General features: G+C 48.2%; 2 pseudogenes; one reads left to right on the top strand and one right to left on the bottom strand.

Moving 5' to 3' along the window:
- Window positions 1-12,855, top strand: part of LOC124973588 (uncharacterized) — a 118,257-nt pseudogene extending 105,402 nt beyond the window's left edge.
- Window positions 1-16,425, bottom strand: part of LOC124973587 (uncharacterized) — a 68,509-nt pseudogene extending 52,084 nt beyond the window's left edge.
- Between the last annotated feature and the right edge of the window lie 1,171 nt (window positions 16,426-17,596).

The raw sequence follows: 17,596 nt of genomic DNA on the forward strand, positions 1-17,596 counted from the left end.
GAGGATGGGGGTAGTAGGGGAAGGGGATGGGGATGGATGCCTCAGGAGAATATATCAGAACTGAAGATGTTCCCAGGACTGGGCTCTCAAAGCAGCCAGTGATCCCTCTCCAGCCTGCCCCATGGGTCAAGAGCCACACCTGGCCAGCAGCCCCCAGGCTCCACCCTGCCGCTCACCATGAACCCACCTATACCTTCTCCCTGCTGTGAGGACTGCAGCCTCTATTTAAAGTACTCACTTGTTTTCCTTGGACAAGCTCCCTGAGTTAGCACCCCAACTCCTCAAGGGCCCAGAAGGATTGGTGGCTGGTCCTGGCAACAGGCAAGTGACATGTGGTGGACACTAGTGAGGTTACTGTGATGGAGAATGCCCATCTTTCAGCTCCTGTGGTCTTGGGCAAGCAACAGCAGCCCTGGGATTGAGTCACTGCAGTGATAGCTTCATGGAATTTGCAGTATATGGTGGCAGCAACAGCAAAGCGCAGCTGCTTTGGACATAGGGTGTCATGCGCCCATGATCATGAGAAGAGCATGGCCTCAGGGCGTCTCTGGAGGTGTCGGCATCCAGCTGCAGTTTGGGAGTGCATTGCAACATGGTCACAGTGGTGATGGCAACAGAAGAGCCAGAAGCTACTGTGGGGACAACAGAGGTGTCCAGACATGAGCATTTTTGCCCTGAAGTGCTGCCAATAATCTGGCTACAGTTGTGATGATGTCAGTATCTGGTGCTGAGTGTCACTGTCTGGTGTCCATGTTGGAGTCTGGTGGCAGCAGCGTGGAGCTCCAGAGTCTGGTGCTGTAGCAGCAACACACAGCTGCATGGGGGCTGGCATCAGTTGCAGGACATTGGGTGTTGGGCGTGGGGTCAAGTGCATTGACATTGACCTTTAGTGGGCAACACCAGTGTCCAACTGTGGTTTAAAAGTCTGGTACTGGACTGAGTGGGAACCCCAGAAGAGTTCAGAAGCAGGTTCAATGGCTTAGAGGCATCCAGCCCTGAGCATCTTCATCCTGCTGTGGTGACGGGAGTCTGGCTACAGTGGTGGTGAAGGTAGCATCTGGTGGCCATGTGGGGAGCCAGTGGCTATGGTGAGGAGCTCCAGGCTGGCAGTGATGGCAAGGGCGAGGATCAGTGGTCCTCAGAGTCACATGGCGACCAGTAGCTGGGGCGCCCCTCTGGTGGGAGCTCCAGGCCCTTGGCCTTGCTCCTAGTGGAGCCTACCTGCTCAGGAAGCAAGACCCAGGAGGCAGAGGAACTCAACTGCTGAGGACCTTATGCTGCCCATGACTCAGCGCCTTGCACTAGCCACGAACCCACCAGGTGGCTGCTGGACCAATCTCCCACTAATGCCTCTGCAGGGGAACTAGGTCATCTGCCAGGTGTGGCGCCTTGGCAGAAGACCCACACACTCCCCAACCACACCCATGGGTGCTGTGGAAACAGAATGCCCCTACACTCATAGGCACACTCATACATTGCTGGTGGGACTTAGGAGATCTCCATCCTCAAATGGCATTTCTGTGACTGAGGGTAGCAGAAGACTAAGACTGAGGACTCCCTCCACTGCCTCTGCCCTCCACCCTCCTCCCTCCATAGGGATGCACTTTGAGAGTGAGGATTTGCTAGCCACCTGCCCCACCCCCACTGCTGCTCTCCACCACAGCCCAGGGAAAATGGGTTTGGGGAAGGTGGGTGTCCTGTCCAAAGACTGCCCCAGTTCTTAGCCGATTTATTGTTTGAGTTCTTTGTATTTTTGGTGTAAATTTTCATAAGATCTTGATAATTCAAAAATATGAAGAACCCAATTAATAAATGGGCTAAGGAACTGACAGACCCTTCACAGAAGAAGATATACAAATGATCAACAAATATATTTTAAAAAGTTCAAAATCTCTGGTAATTAGAGAAATGGAAATCAAATTCACCCTAAGATTTCATCTCACTCTAGTCAGAATGGCAATTATCAAGAATACAAGCAACAATAAGTGTTGGCAAAGATGTGGGGAGAAAAGTACACTCATACATTGTTGGTAGGACTACAAGTTGGTGCAACCACGGTGGAAGGCAGTATGGAGATCCCTCAGAAAACTTGGAATGGAACCACCATTTGACCCACTTATCCCAATCCTCAATTTATACCGAAAGGACTGAAACTCAGCATACTAGAAGGATGCAGCCACATCAAGGTTTATAGCCACTCAGTTCACAAGAACTAATCTACAGAACCAACCTGGGTCCTCTCCAACAAATGAATGGATAAAGAAAATGAGACACACATGCACAATGGAATATTACTCAACCTTAAAGAAGCATGAAATTATGGCATTTGCAGGTAAAGTGTGGAACTGGAGAATATCATTTGAAGTGAAATAAGCCAATCCCCAAAAACCAAACACTGAGTTTTTATCTAATAATCAGTTGTTGATCCATACTGGGAGCAGGGTAGGAAAAAATGAAGGAATCTTGGATTGTAACAGAGGGGAGTGAGGGAAGGGTTGGGCCAGGTGCAGATGGGAAGAACAGTAGATTGAGATAGACATTACCCTATATGTATGAAACAAATTTTTTGAATTATCTGTGAAAAGTTCACAGGCAAATTTTCTTTTTGGAATTAGCATGTAGACATAAACATTCTCTATTTAATTAAAAAAAAAGCTGAAAACTAAAAGTACAAATAACCCAATCAATAAATGGGCTAAGGAACTGACCAGACCCTTCACAGAAGATGATAAATAAATGATCACCAAATATATTTAAAAAGTTAACATCTCTAGTAATTAAAGAAATGTAAATCAAAAATACCCTAAGATTTCACCTCACTCCAATCAGAATGGCAAATATCAAGAATACAAGCAACAACAAGTGTTGGTGAGGATGTGGGGAGAAAGATGCATGCACACATTGCTGGTAGGACTGCAGATTGTTGTGATAACTCTGGAAAGCAGTATGTAGATTCCTCAGAAAACTTGAAATACACTCAGCTGTCCCACTCCTCAGTTTATACCCAAAGGATTTAAAATCAGGATACTAAAGTGATGCAGTCACTTCCATGATTATAGCAGCTCAATTCACAATCACTAGAGTGTGGAACCAACTTAGATGCCCTTCAGTAGATTAAAGGATAAAGAAACTGTGGTATATGTACACAATGGAATATTACTCAGCCTTAAAGAACAATAAAATTATGGCATTTGCTGGTAAATGAATGGAGTTAGAGAATATCATGTGAAGTGAAATAAGCCAATCCCCAAAAAACCAAAGGCCAAATGTCTTTCTTCTCTCATACATAGCAGGGTGGGGGAGGAGGTAACGGATGATTGGAGGAACATTGGCTTGTGGAGATGGAAATTAAGTGAGGGCTGGGGTGGAGGTAGGAAACATGGTGGAATGAGACAAACATTACCCTGTGTAGAGATTATATATTGTTTGACTACGTCATGTACAACCAGAGAAAGGAAAAGTTGTGCCCCACTTGTGTACAATGAATCAAAATGCAATCTGTAAAAATAAAAAAAAAAAAAAAAACTATTTCTCAAACATTGAAATAAAAATAAAGGGCTGCCCCACCTGGCAGTGGGCCTACTCCCCCAGCAGAGACTGCAACCCAGGAAGGGCAGGCTGAACCAGGATGTGGGGTGAGCAGCCACCCAGTGAGCTCCAGGCCAGTGCAAGGCACCACTGGCATGGGCAGTATAAGATCCTCAGAGGCTGTCTGTGTACTGCTGCCTCTTGTGTCTGCTTCCTGAGTAGGCAGGCTCTGTCAGGGCAGGACCAGTGGCCTGAAGCAGTCACTGTAGAGGCCACCCCAGCCTCCAGTCACCCTCTGACTCAGGCCCAACACCCTAAGCTGTCAATGCAGTCACCAGCAGAGCTGCAACTGTTGAAGTCTCAACATGGCCACCTGCAATACTGCCCCCACCACCACTGCACGGTTACCAGACTCCTGCACCACCAAAGAAGGAGGACCCTCTCAGCCAGACACCTTGCCTGCCACTGCCACCTCCAGAGTCACTTGCCTTTGCCACTACAGCCACAACTGGACTCTGGAAACTGATACATCCACAGATGTCCAAAACCAAAGCTGGATTGCCCATTGCCCCTGCTGTGGCCATCTAGCCTGAAGCCAAGGCTCCATGCTGCCACAGATACAACTGGACTAGCCAACTTCTTTGGACACTGAGGCTTGCTGATCATTGCCTTCCCTGCAGATGGATTCCCCCACATGTGGATCCACCATCCATGGTTGCTGGGCACCCCCAATCTGGACCTCTGCTGTAGAACCTGCTGTGGAGCTGAGGATGGCCACTATAATCTTCCACCCCTACAATGAGACTTCTTTCAAAGTCACTGGACACGTCCACAGGTGCCACCTACACCTCCAGGCTTGATAGGGTGGAGGACATCCCCTTCCATGCATGCCACATATCCATCCCTGCCAGGGTAGTAATGCAGCAATTGAGGTCAGGCTCTCATAATGAAATCATTTCACCTCTAAACCTTCTTGCACTGTCTCACCCATGAACTTTTGGGGGACTCCTAGTAACTCCATAGCACATCTTCATCAAACAGCTTAGCAAGAACGTAGCTTCTCCTTCAGCACCTGCTGCTTCACCTTGCAATTTTAATTTCTGGAGATGGGCCTCTTGCATTAAACATCATGAACCAAACTGTCTGGAGCTTTCTCACTTCTCTTGACATTAGAACAATCTGAAGTTAGTGCCTTATCTGGATTTGAATTTGGCTTAAGGAAATGTGTGTGTTTCATCTTTTCTCCAGACAATGATAACTTTTTCCATAGCAGTCATAAGCCTGTTTGACTTTCTTATCTTTCACATATGCTCTGGAGTAGCACTTTCATTTCCTTCAGGAACATTTTCTTTGCATTCTCAGTGGACTAACTAGTGCAAGAGGCACAGCTTGTCTTGTAGCATGCAAACCATGAGAATCTTCCTTTGATTTAAACCATACAGGGCATTACTGAGTTATCAACTGGTCTAACATTCATATTGTGTCTTAGGGAATAAGAGGATGGCAAGACATGATATGTGGAGCAATAAGAACACACACAGTAAGTTTGCTATGTGATGTGGACAAGGCATGTAGTTCCACATGGCAGTTAACATAGTTAACATCACAGATCATAATATGAGATATAATGACCTGAAATCCTCACCACCTTTTAGGCAGTCACCTGTGCCCCATACCCAGGGCCTTGAGCTCACCTCCTCATGGATGGCCTGTGTGTGTCCATGCCACAGGAGCCATGTGCTCTATAGGGATCCATCTTCAGCTACACAGTGCTGTTGGCAGCAGAGCCTGAATAGATTGAGCACTTTTTTATCAATGCAAGTTTGTTACTAAAAACACTTACAATGCCATCCTAAATAATGGAAAAATTTAACAACATGAAAAATAAAGTGGACCAGTTCAGAGGGGAGGGCGCAGTCAGCTGCAGTGAGGGATCTGGCACTGGGTAATGCTCAGGAGGTGGGAGGAGCCATAGAGGACCATAGGACTAGGGCAGTGGAAAACCTTCCAGGAGAAGTGGAGGGCTGCTGGCCTGATAGTTTCTGACCTCCTTTCTCTGGTGTTTTGGTGCCTGAAACTTATGTTGGTGCCAGGAAAACTGACTCTCTTGGAAAGGGTGGGATGGCAGCTTGGATCAACATCTTTACCAAATGGAAGAAAATGTTCAGTGTCCTCTGGCTTGCTTAGTGACAGCTGAGCTGCCTTCTCTTCCTGAAGGGTCACAGTGGCCACTGGTGTCTCAATGTCTCCCTGTGTGGATGGTGCTGGAGTTGGGTCATCCTGCAGGTTTGAGGGCTACTCTTCCTCCATCACAGGGAATTTGGTGATATGCTGCCTGAAATGTAAGCAGGTAACCTGGGTCACTGCTGCTGGAGGCAGTTCTCTCACTTGAGGTGGTGCTAGAACTGCAGGAGAAACACCCCAACATGACTGCCTTTCCCTGGGCCTTTCCCAATTCACAGTAGAACCCTGCTTCTGAGAACAGCCCAGCCCCTCTCCCCACAACAGGATGCCTTCACAGACTAGGGACCACCAGTTGCAGGACATCAGGCCTCTCTGGCTGGGGACCAAATGCCAGATCCAACTGGCACCAGCACAGATTCCTCTGCACACACCCTCTGTCATCACCCCAGGTGCCATCATCAGAGGGCTCAGACTCACTGGGATGTCTGTTCTCGAACTGTGTCAGGAGTCTCTGAACATGGAGGGTCGTCTCTGATTCAGGCATAGTGAGCATCAGGAAGTTCCTGAGGAGCTTCAGGTTTTCCAGGTCCCAGGACCTAAAAAAATCTTGTGGATAGAGGTATAGTCATATTTCAATGATGGAACAGAGAGTGCTGTGGCATTTGCAGTGTACAGGGAACCATGAGGGGCTGGGCATCTTCTTTAGCTGGAAGCTCCCATGGCCCGCTGCATGGTTGGCTTCCCAAAGAGTGGCCAAGCATGTCAAGGCCAAACTGTGAAGCCCATGTGGATTTAGGGAACTCCCACAATTGCTGCCCAGTCTGTGTACACGAAAGTGTGGGCAATATTGGCTGGGATTGGCTGTGTTGGGCCTGACTCTAAGGCCCCACTCACTCCTGTTCCTCAGGCTCCCAGAATCCCACCTCACCTTGCTGTGTCCCTTCTACAGGGTAAACCCCAGATTACCTCTGACCTTTGCTGGAAATCACATAGGGTGGAACCTGGGGTTCACCCAGCCATCACCTACAATAGTCCCCAAGTGGCTGCTCTGGAGAAAGGAGTCCTCCCTCTTGGCCCAAAGACCACTCACTTCTTTCCTCAAAGGTACACCTCCTCAACATCTGGCTGCATGTGTCCATACCTAGAGAAGGTCAGGAGGCTGTCACCTCTAATATCCTGTGCCCCTCATCTGCTATAATCCTGGAGGACTTGACTAACTTCCTGACAATCATAGGAGCTCAGGATGGCTGGGAGGTTTGTCTGCTCTGCTTCCTAAGTGGTAGGACAAGTACCTGCCAAAGGTAGATGCTTCTCACCATTTCCTCTGGACTATTTTTGGTGACCCTTCCTTTCTCACAGGGTGACTCTGACCCTCCAGACTTGAACATTCAGAGCAATCCATCCCACTGTGTTGAGCACAAAGGAGCAGTGACCCAGGCTGGCCCAGCCAGACCAAGTCCCATAATTTTTACTATACTTATTAGGTAGGGGAAACTCTTTTCCTGCAGTGCCAAGCCAGCAGATTGTGCCCCTAAAGCTGCTAGGCAACAGGCCACCTCCCCACAGAGAGGACATGAACAGCAGAAGGCACTGCAAGATGGAGAGAGGCAGTGTCCTGATGACATCACTGCACCCCTGGATAGAGAGGTACCTAAGTCTGCATCACCCCAAAATTCCCAGACACATGAACCAAGAACTCCACTTCTCAGCCTCTTTCTCCTTTCATTTTATCTTTTATTGTTCTAGCTATTTCTACTAGGGTTTATGCACCTTGAAATGATGGAAGATGAACCTGCTCTGATGCTTCACAGTGTGCGGCCTTCGTTCAGTTTCCTACACCTGTGAGCTTCAACTTCCTTGTTAGAAAAGAGGAGTGGCTACCTCTACCTCCACTATAGGAAGGCTGATTTATAGATTCAATGAGATAAAGTAAAGCACTTAGGATTGAAGTTGGATAAATGGACATTACTATAATTCCAATTTACTAATTAAGCATAATTTACTGGAGAATCATTACAGGGAAATGCTTTCAAAGACTCAAGTATCATTGAGTTTCTGGCTTCTAGGGTCTGAGCTATTACATTTTTCAGTGGGGTCTCAGTGTGGAAACCACTGTTGTATCCCTAATGAACACCCACGATCTGAGTGCCTGCAACATCAGGCACAGAAAAAGCACCAAATCATTGATATTCCCTCTTCTAATATGGCTAAAAAAATTAAAAACACATTGACCACATTTGCATTTAGAACATCGTAAACACTCACCCAGGTGTTCAGGGCAAATCCATTCCAAGACAAGAGGCTCCCACTGAAAGGTTGTCTCCCATTGGACATCAAGAAACCCACCTTCCATTCATCCTCTAGCATAGCTCTGCAGGCTACAGCACCCTGAGCCCAGAGCATACCCATGGGGAGCCTGTTTCTGTCTGAGAGCAACTCAAAGTCATCTGTGACAAGAAGGCATCAAAGTGTCCCCCTGTGACTGAGTCCCTCTTCCTTCCAATGGGGAAGGCAAGCATAGAGATGGACCAGCTGTGACAGTACAGCAGCACAACTGCATGGGAGCAAAGACACTGTCACCCCAGAGGTCCACATGCTTAAATGGGCAAAACCAAAATTCAAACCAGGACTTTGTGATTCCAAAGTCTTCCCTTTGTCAGCTCCGCTATCCCAAAAGAAGTCACAACCATATTTGGGTGTTGGTTTCAGCTGCAGAGCAGTGAGAAGCAGGCCTTCATCCACACCCGTGGGTGAAACACTCACCATCTCTGGGGCCTTAGGCAAGTTACCTGCCATCTCTGTGCCCAGTTTCCTAATCACAAGAGAAGGTGTTTTCTTCACTGCACAGGGCATGGGGAAAGTTAAAGGAGAGGGTCCATAGAAGAGGCTCAGTTTCTGATTTGTTTTTAAAGGCCTTTATTCCCTTAGGGTGTTTTTAGCTGAGACCTGGTTTTCTTGCAGGGATGCAAGACTCCAAAACGCTTGTCAGCTACCTAGTTTTCTTAAGTCTTAAATGCCGAATTGGCAAATTCCAAGTAGAGGAAACAGGGAGGACCTGGTCACAGAGGGTGGCAACAGTCAGTCGCATGCACTGAAGAACACAGACTCCTGCAGCTGTGCAAACACCTGCCTAGAAAGCAGGAACAGGAACCTGCTAGGACACAACTGTGTTGTTAGGGATAGAGAGTTGAGAGCAAGGACTCAGGCCATGTCCCGTCCCATCAGGGTTCTGCAGTCTTAGCAATTGCAGGCCCACAGGGGTGACAAAAGTGTCCTTAAATACCTGCAAACCCATGACAAAATGCTCCCACCAGTTCAGGTAGCACCCTATGAATATACCATAGAGAGATCCAGCTAGATGGCACAGGAGACACAAGGAAGCAAGAAAGCCAGGCCCTCCTGCTGTCCTCACCACTGAGAACCAGGGTTCTCAAGTCTCCCAGAGATGCCCGTCACTATCTCAAGCTCCCATGAGCTGTACTGCCAGAGCCCTGAAAGACCTTCAAAATACATCAGGATGGGACTGCGTTATTCATGAGGATAATTTCTGCCCCCATCAGTCCACAAACATGATGCACGCAGCTGAACTGAGTCAATCCTACAGACCTCAGGAGGCCCCAAAATGTCCCCTTGGAAGTTCTACACTCATTCAATGGAGGAGCATTCTGCAGCACCTCCCCTGTTGGCAGGGAGTGGAGTCTGGAGCTTGGGGTTCCCATCCCAGAATCAAAACTCTGCAAAGAACAGGCAGAACTTTCCTCTCTTGCCTGATGACCTAGCATCCTTGCTTCCTTCCCACTCATCCCCAACATGCACACGTCCCTCCCATGCTCAAATCTCCCCCAGCATCCCCATCTTACCCAGAGTGAGAGCCAAAGACTTCAGCAGCCACAAGGTTGTGCATGATGGACCCTGTTCTTTCTCTGATCTCATCATCACTCTCCTTCACATTTACATCCTCTCTTCCTTCAGCTCTTTGCACAAATGTCATCCCCTCAGAGAAGCCAACCCTGACACCACCTCTGGTGAGCCCTTTCCATCTCTCTCCAGCCTTATTTTCCCCATAGCACTTGGCCCTTTTGAGATATATTATCTATCTACATCTCCCCAGACTGTATTGTACACTCAATGAAAGCTGGTAAGTAAGTGCTCAATCTGCATCTTATGGAACAGGGCCTGGAACAAAGTAGATGCTCATGAAATATTTATGAAGGTAAGAAAAGGGGGGAGAGGAAAAAAGGAAGTCTTATTTTATGATCCAGAAGACACTGTTCACCCTCATATTTGCCATCAGCTGAGACATCCTGAAGGACAACTGTAAGCTAACCCTCCCTTGCTCTTACATATTCTATAGCTCCCTGCTACCTGTTGAGGTGAGTACCAAGGCAGTAGCCTGACTACCACTGTCCTGCACAAACTGGGATGAAGAAATCCTCCTACCTCATTTCCTTCCTCTGCATGTACGACCCCAAGCCATGATCCCAGGGACCTGCCTACTTCTGGATGGTGCAGTCAGAAAGAGTATGTCTTTCTTCCAGTTCTTTGCTACATCAAAGTCTGCTGGTGAGGGAGAATGCCTTCCTCTTCTTGGATCTTTACCTTAAGTTTCTCAGTGGTGTCACTGGGATCCAACTCCAGGATGATGGTCATGCCAGTCAAGGTCTTCATGAGGATCTATATCCCACCTCTGTGAAAAGGAATTCATCTCCCCCAAGCAGCAGTGGTTGATCTTCACTGGCACAGAGCTGGAAGAAAGGAAAACCCTGTCTGACTACAACATCCATGAGGAGTCCACACTGCACCTGGTGCTGCACCTCAGAGGTGGGATGCAGAACTTCATGAAGACTCTGGCTGGCATGACCATCACCCTGGACGTGGAGCCTAGTGATACCATTGAGAATATCAAGGCAAGAATCAAGAAAAGGAAGGCATCCTCCCTCACCAGCACAGGTTAATCTTTGCTGGCAAATAGGTGGACAACAGTAGACTCCTTCAGGATATTGTAGTGACACCGGGTGTGTCTTACAGCTGTTTTCCAGCAAAGATCAACATATGCCTGTCACAGAGGATGCCTTCCTTGACTTGGTTCTTGCCTTGACATTCTCCGTGGTATCACTGGGTTTCACCTCTAGGGCAATGCTCATACCAAGTTAGGGTCTTCATGAAGATCTGCATCCCACCTCTGAGATGCAGCACCAGGTGCAGTGTAGACTCCTGGATGATTAAATCTGACAGGCTACTGTCTTCCGCTCTTTGGGATGTAAATCTTTACTGGTCAAGAAGATTGCCTTCCTTGTCTTGGATGTTTACCTTTCCATTCTGTATGATGTTACTGGACTCCACCTCCAGGGTGCTAGTTGGGATCTCTGGATTTCATGAAGATATGCATCCCATCTCTGCAGCACAACACAAGGTACAGGGTTGACTCTTCCAAGATGTTGGAGTAAGACAGGGTACTGTCTTCTTGCTCCTCGCTAGATCAACCTCTGGTGGTAGGAAGAATGCCTTCCTTGTCTTGGATATTTGACTTGATATTCTCAATAGTGTCACTGAGGTCCACCTCCAGAGTGATGGTCGTGCCTGTCAGGGTCTTCATGAAGATCTGCATCCCACCTCTATTTCCACCACCAGGGGCAGGGTGGACTCCTGAATGTTGGAATCCTACAGGATACTGTCTTTCAGCTCATTGTGAGATCAATCTCTGCTGGTTGGGAACATTGCCTTCCTTTTCTTAGATATTTGCCTTGTCATTCTCAATGGTGTCACTAGGCTCCACTTCCAGAGTGAGATCATCCCAGTCAGGGTCTTCATGAATATCTGCATCCCACCTCTGAGGCAAAGCACCAGGTACACACCCTGTCTCACTAAAACATCCAGAAGGAGTCAAATGTCTTCCACTGTTTGACAGCAAAGATCAACCTGTGCTCATCAGAGAGGATGCCTTCCTTGATGTGGTTCTTGCCTTGACATTCTCTATGGTGTCACTGGGCTCCACATGCAGGGCGATGCTTGTGCATTTCAGGAACTTCATGAAGATCTGCATCCCACATCTGAGATGCAGCAGAAGGTGCAGGGTGGCCTCCTGGATTTTGAAATCTGACAGGCTACACTCTCCCAGATATTTGTGAGATAAATCTTTAATAGATCGAGAACATTGGCTTCCTGGTCTTGGATCTTTGCCTTGCCATTCTCAGTATTGTCACTGGGCTGCACCTCCAGGGTGATGGTCATGCCAGTCAGGGTCTTCATGAAGATCTGCATCCCACCTTGGAGGCAAAGCACCAGGTGCAGGGTGGACTCCTTTTGGATGTCGTAGTCAGGCAGGGTACACCAGTCTTCTAGGTGTTAGCAGCAAAGGTCACCCTATGCTGGTCAAGAAATATGTGTTTCTTGACTGGGATACTTTCCTTGCCATTCTCAGTGGTGTTCCTGGACTCCACCACCAGGACTATGATCATGACAGTCAGATTCTTCATGAAGATCTGTATTCCCACTTCTGAGGCATAGCACCAGGTAAGGGTGGACTCCTTGATATTGTAGTCAAATAATGTGCTATCAGCTTTTCACTAGATCAACGTCCACTGGTTGGAAGAATTCCTTCCTTGGGTTGGATCTTTGCCTTGACATTCTCATTAGTGTCACTGAGCTCCACCTCCAGGCTGATGGTCATGCCAGTCAGATTATTCAATAAGATCTGCATCCCACTCTGAGGTGTAGAACCAGGTTCCAGTGGACTCCTGGATGTTCAGGTAGGACAGGGTTGAACAGTCTTCCAGCCATTATCAGCAAACATCAATGTCTGCTGGTTAGGGGAGTTGCCATCCTCATCTGGGTTATTACCTTGACATTCTCAATGGTGTCAATGGGCTCCACCCATTGATGGGTTGATGGTCTTATTGGTAACAGTCCTCATGAAGATCTACAGTGCACCTCTGACACAAAGAATTCATCTTCCCCAGGCAGCAGTGGATGATCTTTGCTGGCACAGAGCTGGAAGACAGGCACACCCTGTCTGACTGCAACATCCAGGACGAGTCAACCCTACACATGGTGCTGTACCTCAGAGGTGGGATGCAGATCTTCATGAAGACCCTGACTGGCATGACCATCACCCTGGAGGTGAAGCCCAGTGACACCATGTAGAATGTCAAGGCAAGAACCAAATCAAGGAAGGCATCCTCCCTGACCAGCACAGCTTGATCTTTGTTGGAAAACAGTTGTAAGACAGACACACTGTGTCTCACTACAACATCCAGAAGGCATCTGGTGTCATCCAGCTGTTTGGTAGCAAAGATCAACCTGTGCTGGTCAGGGAGGATGCCTTCCTTGACTTGGTTCCTGCCTTGACATTCTCCATGGTGTCACTGGGCTCCACCTCCAGGGTGATGCTTGTGCCAGTCAGGGTCTTCATGAAGATCTGCATCCCACATCTGAGATGCAGCAACAGGTGCAGGATGGCCTCCTGGATTTTGAAATCTGACAGGCTACACTCTTCCAGATATTTGTGAGATAAATCTTTAATGGATTGAGAAAATGGCCTTCCTTGTCTTGGATCTTTGCCTTGCCATTCTCAATATTGTCACTGGGCTGCACCTCCAGGGTGATGGTCATACCAGTCAGGGTCTTCATGAAGATTGCATCCCACCTCCGAGGGACAAGCACCAGGTGCAGGGTGGACTCTTTTGGATGTTGTAGTCAGGCAGGGTGCACCAGTCTTCTAGCTGTTACAAGCAAAAGTCACCCTCTGCTGGTCAAGGAATATGTGTTTCTTGACTGGGATACTTTCCTTGCCATTCTCAGTGGTGTTCCTGGACTCCACTGCCAGGATGATGGTCAAACCAGAGAGGGTCTTCATGAAGTTCTGTATCTCACTTCTGAGGCACAGCACCAGGTACAGGGTGGACTCCTTGATGTTGTAGTCAAATAGTGTGCTGTTTTCCATCCCTTTGCTAGATCAACCTCTGCTGTCATTGTTGTCCACCTCCAATATTATGGTCATTCCAATCAGGGTCTTCATGGAGATCTACATCGCACCTCTGAGGTTCAGCACCAGGTGCAGGTTGGACTCCTTCTGGATGTTGTAGGCAGGCAAGGTGAACCAGTCTTCTAAATGTTGCCAGAAAATGTCAACCTCTGCTGGTCAGAGAGGGTGACTTCCTTGACTGGCATCTTTGCCTTCACATTCTCAATTAGTTCCACCTCTAGGGTGATGGTTGTGCCATTCAGGGTCTTCACAAAGATCTGCATCCCACCTCTGAGGCAAGCACCAGGTGCAGTTTGGACTCCTGAATATTGTTGTCAGACATGGTGCTGTCTACCAGCTCTTCGCTAGAACAACCTACACTGGTTGGAAGAACTCCTTCCTTGTGTTTGATCTTTGCCTTGTCATTCTCATTGGTGTCACTGAGCTCCACCTCCAGGCTGATGGTCATGCCAGTCAGATTATTCATTAATATCTGCATCTACCTCTGAGGTGTAGAACCAGGTGCCAGTGGACTCCTGGATGTTCAGGTAGGACAGGGTTCACCAGTCTTCCAGTTGTTGTCAGCAAACATCAACCTCTGCTGGTTAAGGGGGTTGCCATCCTCATCTGGGTCATTACCTTGACATTCCCAATGGTGTCAGTGGGCTCCACCTCCAGGTTGATGGTTTTACTGATAAGAGTCCTCATGAAGATCTACATCCCACCTCTGACACAAGAAATTCATCTCCCCCAGGCAGCAGTGGATGATCTTTGCTGGCACAGAGCTGGAAGACAGGCACACCCTGTCTGACTACAACATCCAGGAGGAGTCCATCCTGCCCAGGTGCTGCACCTCAGAGGTGGGATGCAGAACTTCATGGAGACCCTGACTGGCATGACCATCACCCTGGAGGTGGAGTCCAGTGACACCATGGAGAATGTCAAGGCAAGAACCAAGTCAAGGAAGGCATCCTCCTTGACCAGCACAGGTTAATCTTTGTTGCCAAACAGCTGGACATCAGTCTACTCCTTCAGGATATTGTAGTGAGACCAGGTGTGTCTGTCTTACAGCTGTTTTCCAGCAAAGATCAACATGTGCTGGTCAGGGGGATGCCTTCCTTGACTTGGTTCTTGCCTTGACATTCTCAATGGTGTCACTGGGCTCCACCTCTAGGGTAAGTTCATGCCAGTCAGGATCTTCATGAAGATCAGCATCCCACCTCTGAGATGCAGCACCAGGTGCAGGGTAGACCCTGGATGTTGAAATCTGACAGGCTACTGTCTTCCAACTCTTTGTGAGATAAATCTTTACTGGTCAGGAAGATTGCTTTCCTTGTCTTGCGTCTTTGCCTTGTCATTCTCAATGATGTCACTGGGATCCACCTCCAGGGTGAAGGTCTTGCCTGTCAGTGTCTTCACGAAAATCTGTATCCCACCTTGGAGGTGCAGCACCAGGGTCTGGGTGGACTCCTTCTGGATGTGTTGGTCAGGAAAGGTGCACGAGTCTTCTAACTGTTGCCAGCAAATGTCACCATCTGCTGGTCAATGGGTAGGCATTTCATGACTGAGATCATTTCTTGCCATTCTCTGTGGTTTTACTTGGCTATACCACCAGGGTGATGGTCGTGCCTGTCAGGGTTTCATGATAATCTGCATTCAACCTCTGAGTCACAACACAAGGTGCAGGTTGACTCCTACTAGATGTTGTAGTAAGACATGGTGCTGTCTTCAGTTCTTTGCTAGATCAACTTCAACTGGTCATGAATAATGCCTTCTTTGTCTTTGATTTTTGCCTTGACAGTCTCCATGGTGTCACTGGGCTCCACCTCCAGGGAGATGGTGGTGTCGGTCAAGGACTTCATGAAGATCTGCAACCCACCTAAGAGGTACAGCACCAGGTACAGGGTGGACTCCTTCTTGGAGTTGTAGTCAGATAGGGTGCACCCATCTTCCAGCTATTTTTCAGCAAAGAACAATCACTGTTTGTTGGAAGGATGCCTTCCTTATCTTGGATCTTTGCCTTGACATTCTCAATTTTGTCACTGGACTCCACCTCTAGGGGGGTAGTCATGCTGGTCAGGGCATTCATGAAGATCTGCATTGCACCTCAGAAATACTGCAAAAAGTGGAGGGTGAACTTCTCCTGGATGTTCAAGTAAGAGAGGGTGCACCTGTGTTCCAGTTGTTGCCCTCAAAGTTCAACCTCTTCTGGTCAGGGAGGATGCCTTCCTTTCCTTGGATTCCTGTCTTCACACCTCAATGGTGACACTGGGCTCAACCTCCAGAGTGATGTTCATGCCTTTCACGGTCTTCAGGAAGATGTGCATCCCACCTCTGAGTCACAGCACTAGGTGCAGGGTGGACTCCTGGATGTTGTAGTCAGATAGTGTGCTGTCTTCCATCTCTTTGCTAGGTCAATCTCTGCTGATCAGAAGAATGCCTTCCTTGTCTTGGATCCTTGTCTTGATATGCTCATTGGTGTCAATGCACTCCACCTCCAAGCTGGTGGTCATGCCAGTCAGATTCTTCATGAAGATCTGCATCTGAACTCTGAGGTTAGACCAGGTGCCACTGGACTCCTTCTGGATGTTCAAGAAAGAGAAGGCTCACCAGTCTTCCAGCTGTTGCCAGCAAACATCAACCACTGCTGGTTAGGGAAGATGCCACCCTGTCTTGGATAGTTACCATGACATTCTCAATGGTGTCAATGGGCTCCACCTCCAGGTTATAGTCTTGTGTGTCAGCATCCTCATGAAGTTCTACATCCTACCACTGAGGCAAGGAATTCATCTCCCCAAGGAGCATGGTTGATCTTTGCAGGCACAGATCTGGAAGACAGGCACACCCTGTCTGACTACAACATCCAGGAGGAGTCCACCCTGCACCTGGTGCTGCACCTCAGAGGTGGGATGCAGATCTTCATGAAGAACCTGACTGGCATGACCATCATCCTGGAGGTGGAGCCCAGTGACACCATGGAGAATGTCAAAGCAATAATCAAGTCAAGGAAGACATCCTCCCTGACAAGCATGGGTTGATCTTTGTGGGAAAATGCTGTAAGACAGACACACCTTTTTTCACTACACATCCAGAAGGAGTCTAGTGTCATCCAGCTGTTTGTCAGTAAAGATCAACCTGTGCTGGTCAGGGAGGTGCCTTCCTTGAATTGGTTCTTGCCTTGACATTTTCCATGGTGGTAGTGAGGTCCACCACTAGGATGATGGTCAGCCAGTCAGGGTTTTCATGTAGGTCTACATCCCCCCCTTAGGAACTGTACCAGGTGCAGAGTGTACAACTCCTAGATGTTTTTGTCAGACAGGATGCACCATCTCCAGCTGTTTGCCAGCAAAGATCAACCTCTGTTGCTCAGGGAGGATGCCTTCCTTTTCCTGGATCCATGCTTTGCCATTCTCTATTTTGTCACTGGTCCCACCTCCAGGATATGGTTCTGCCTGTCACGGTTTCATGAAGATATGCATCCCCCCTCCTAGGCACAACAAAAGGTGCAGGGTGGGCTCTTCCAATATGTAGTCAGACAGGTTGCTGTCTTCTTCCTCTTTGCTAGATCAACCTATGCTGATCAGAAAGATGCCTTCCTTGACTTGGATCTTTGCCTTGACATTTTCAATGGTATCACTGAGGTCCACCTCCAGGTTGATGGTCTGCCTGTCAGGTTCTTCATGAAGATCTGCATCCCACCTCTGAGATGCAGCACCAGGTGTCAGGTGGACTCCTGGATGTTGGAATCCTACAGGGTACTGCCTTGAAGCTCTTTGTGAGAACAATCTCTGCTGGTCATGAAGATTGCCTTCCTTGTCTTGGATATTTGCCTTGCCATTCTCAATGGTGTCATTGTTGTCCACATCCAGTGTTATGGTCATCCCAGTCAGGGTCTTCATGATGATCTGCATCTCACCTCTG

This window comes from Sciurus carolinensis, unplaced genomic scaffold, assembly GCF_902686445.1.
Source record: "Sciurus carolinensis unplaced genomic scaffold, mSciCar1.2, whole genome shotgun sequence".
Classification (NCBI taxonomy): domain Eukaryota; kingdom Metazoa; phylum Chordata; class Mammalia; order Rodentia; family Sciuridae; genus Sciurus; species Sciurus carolinensis.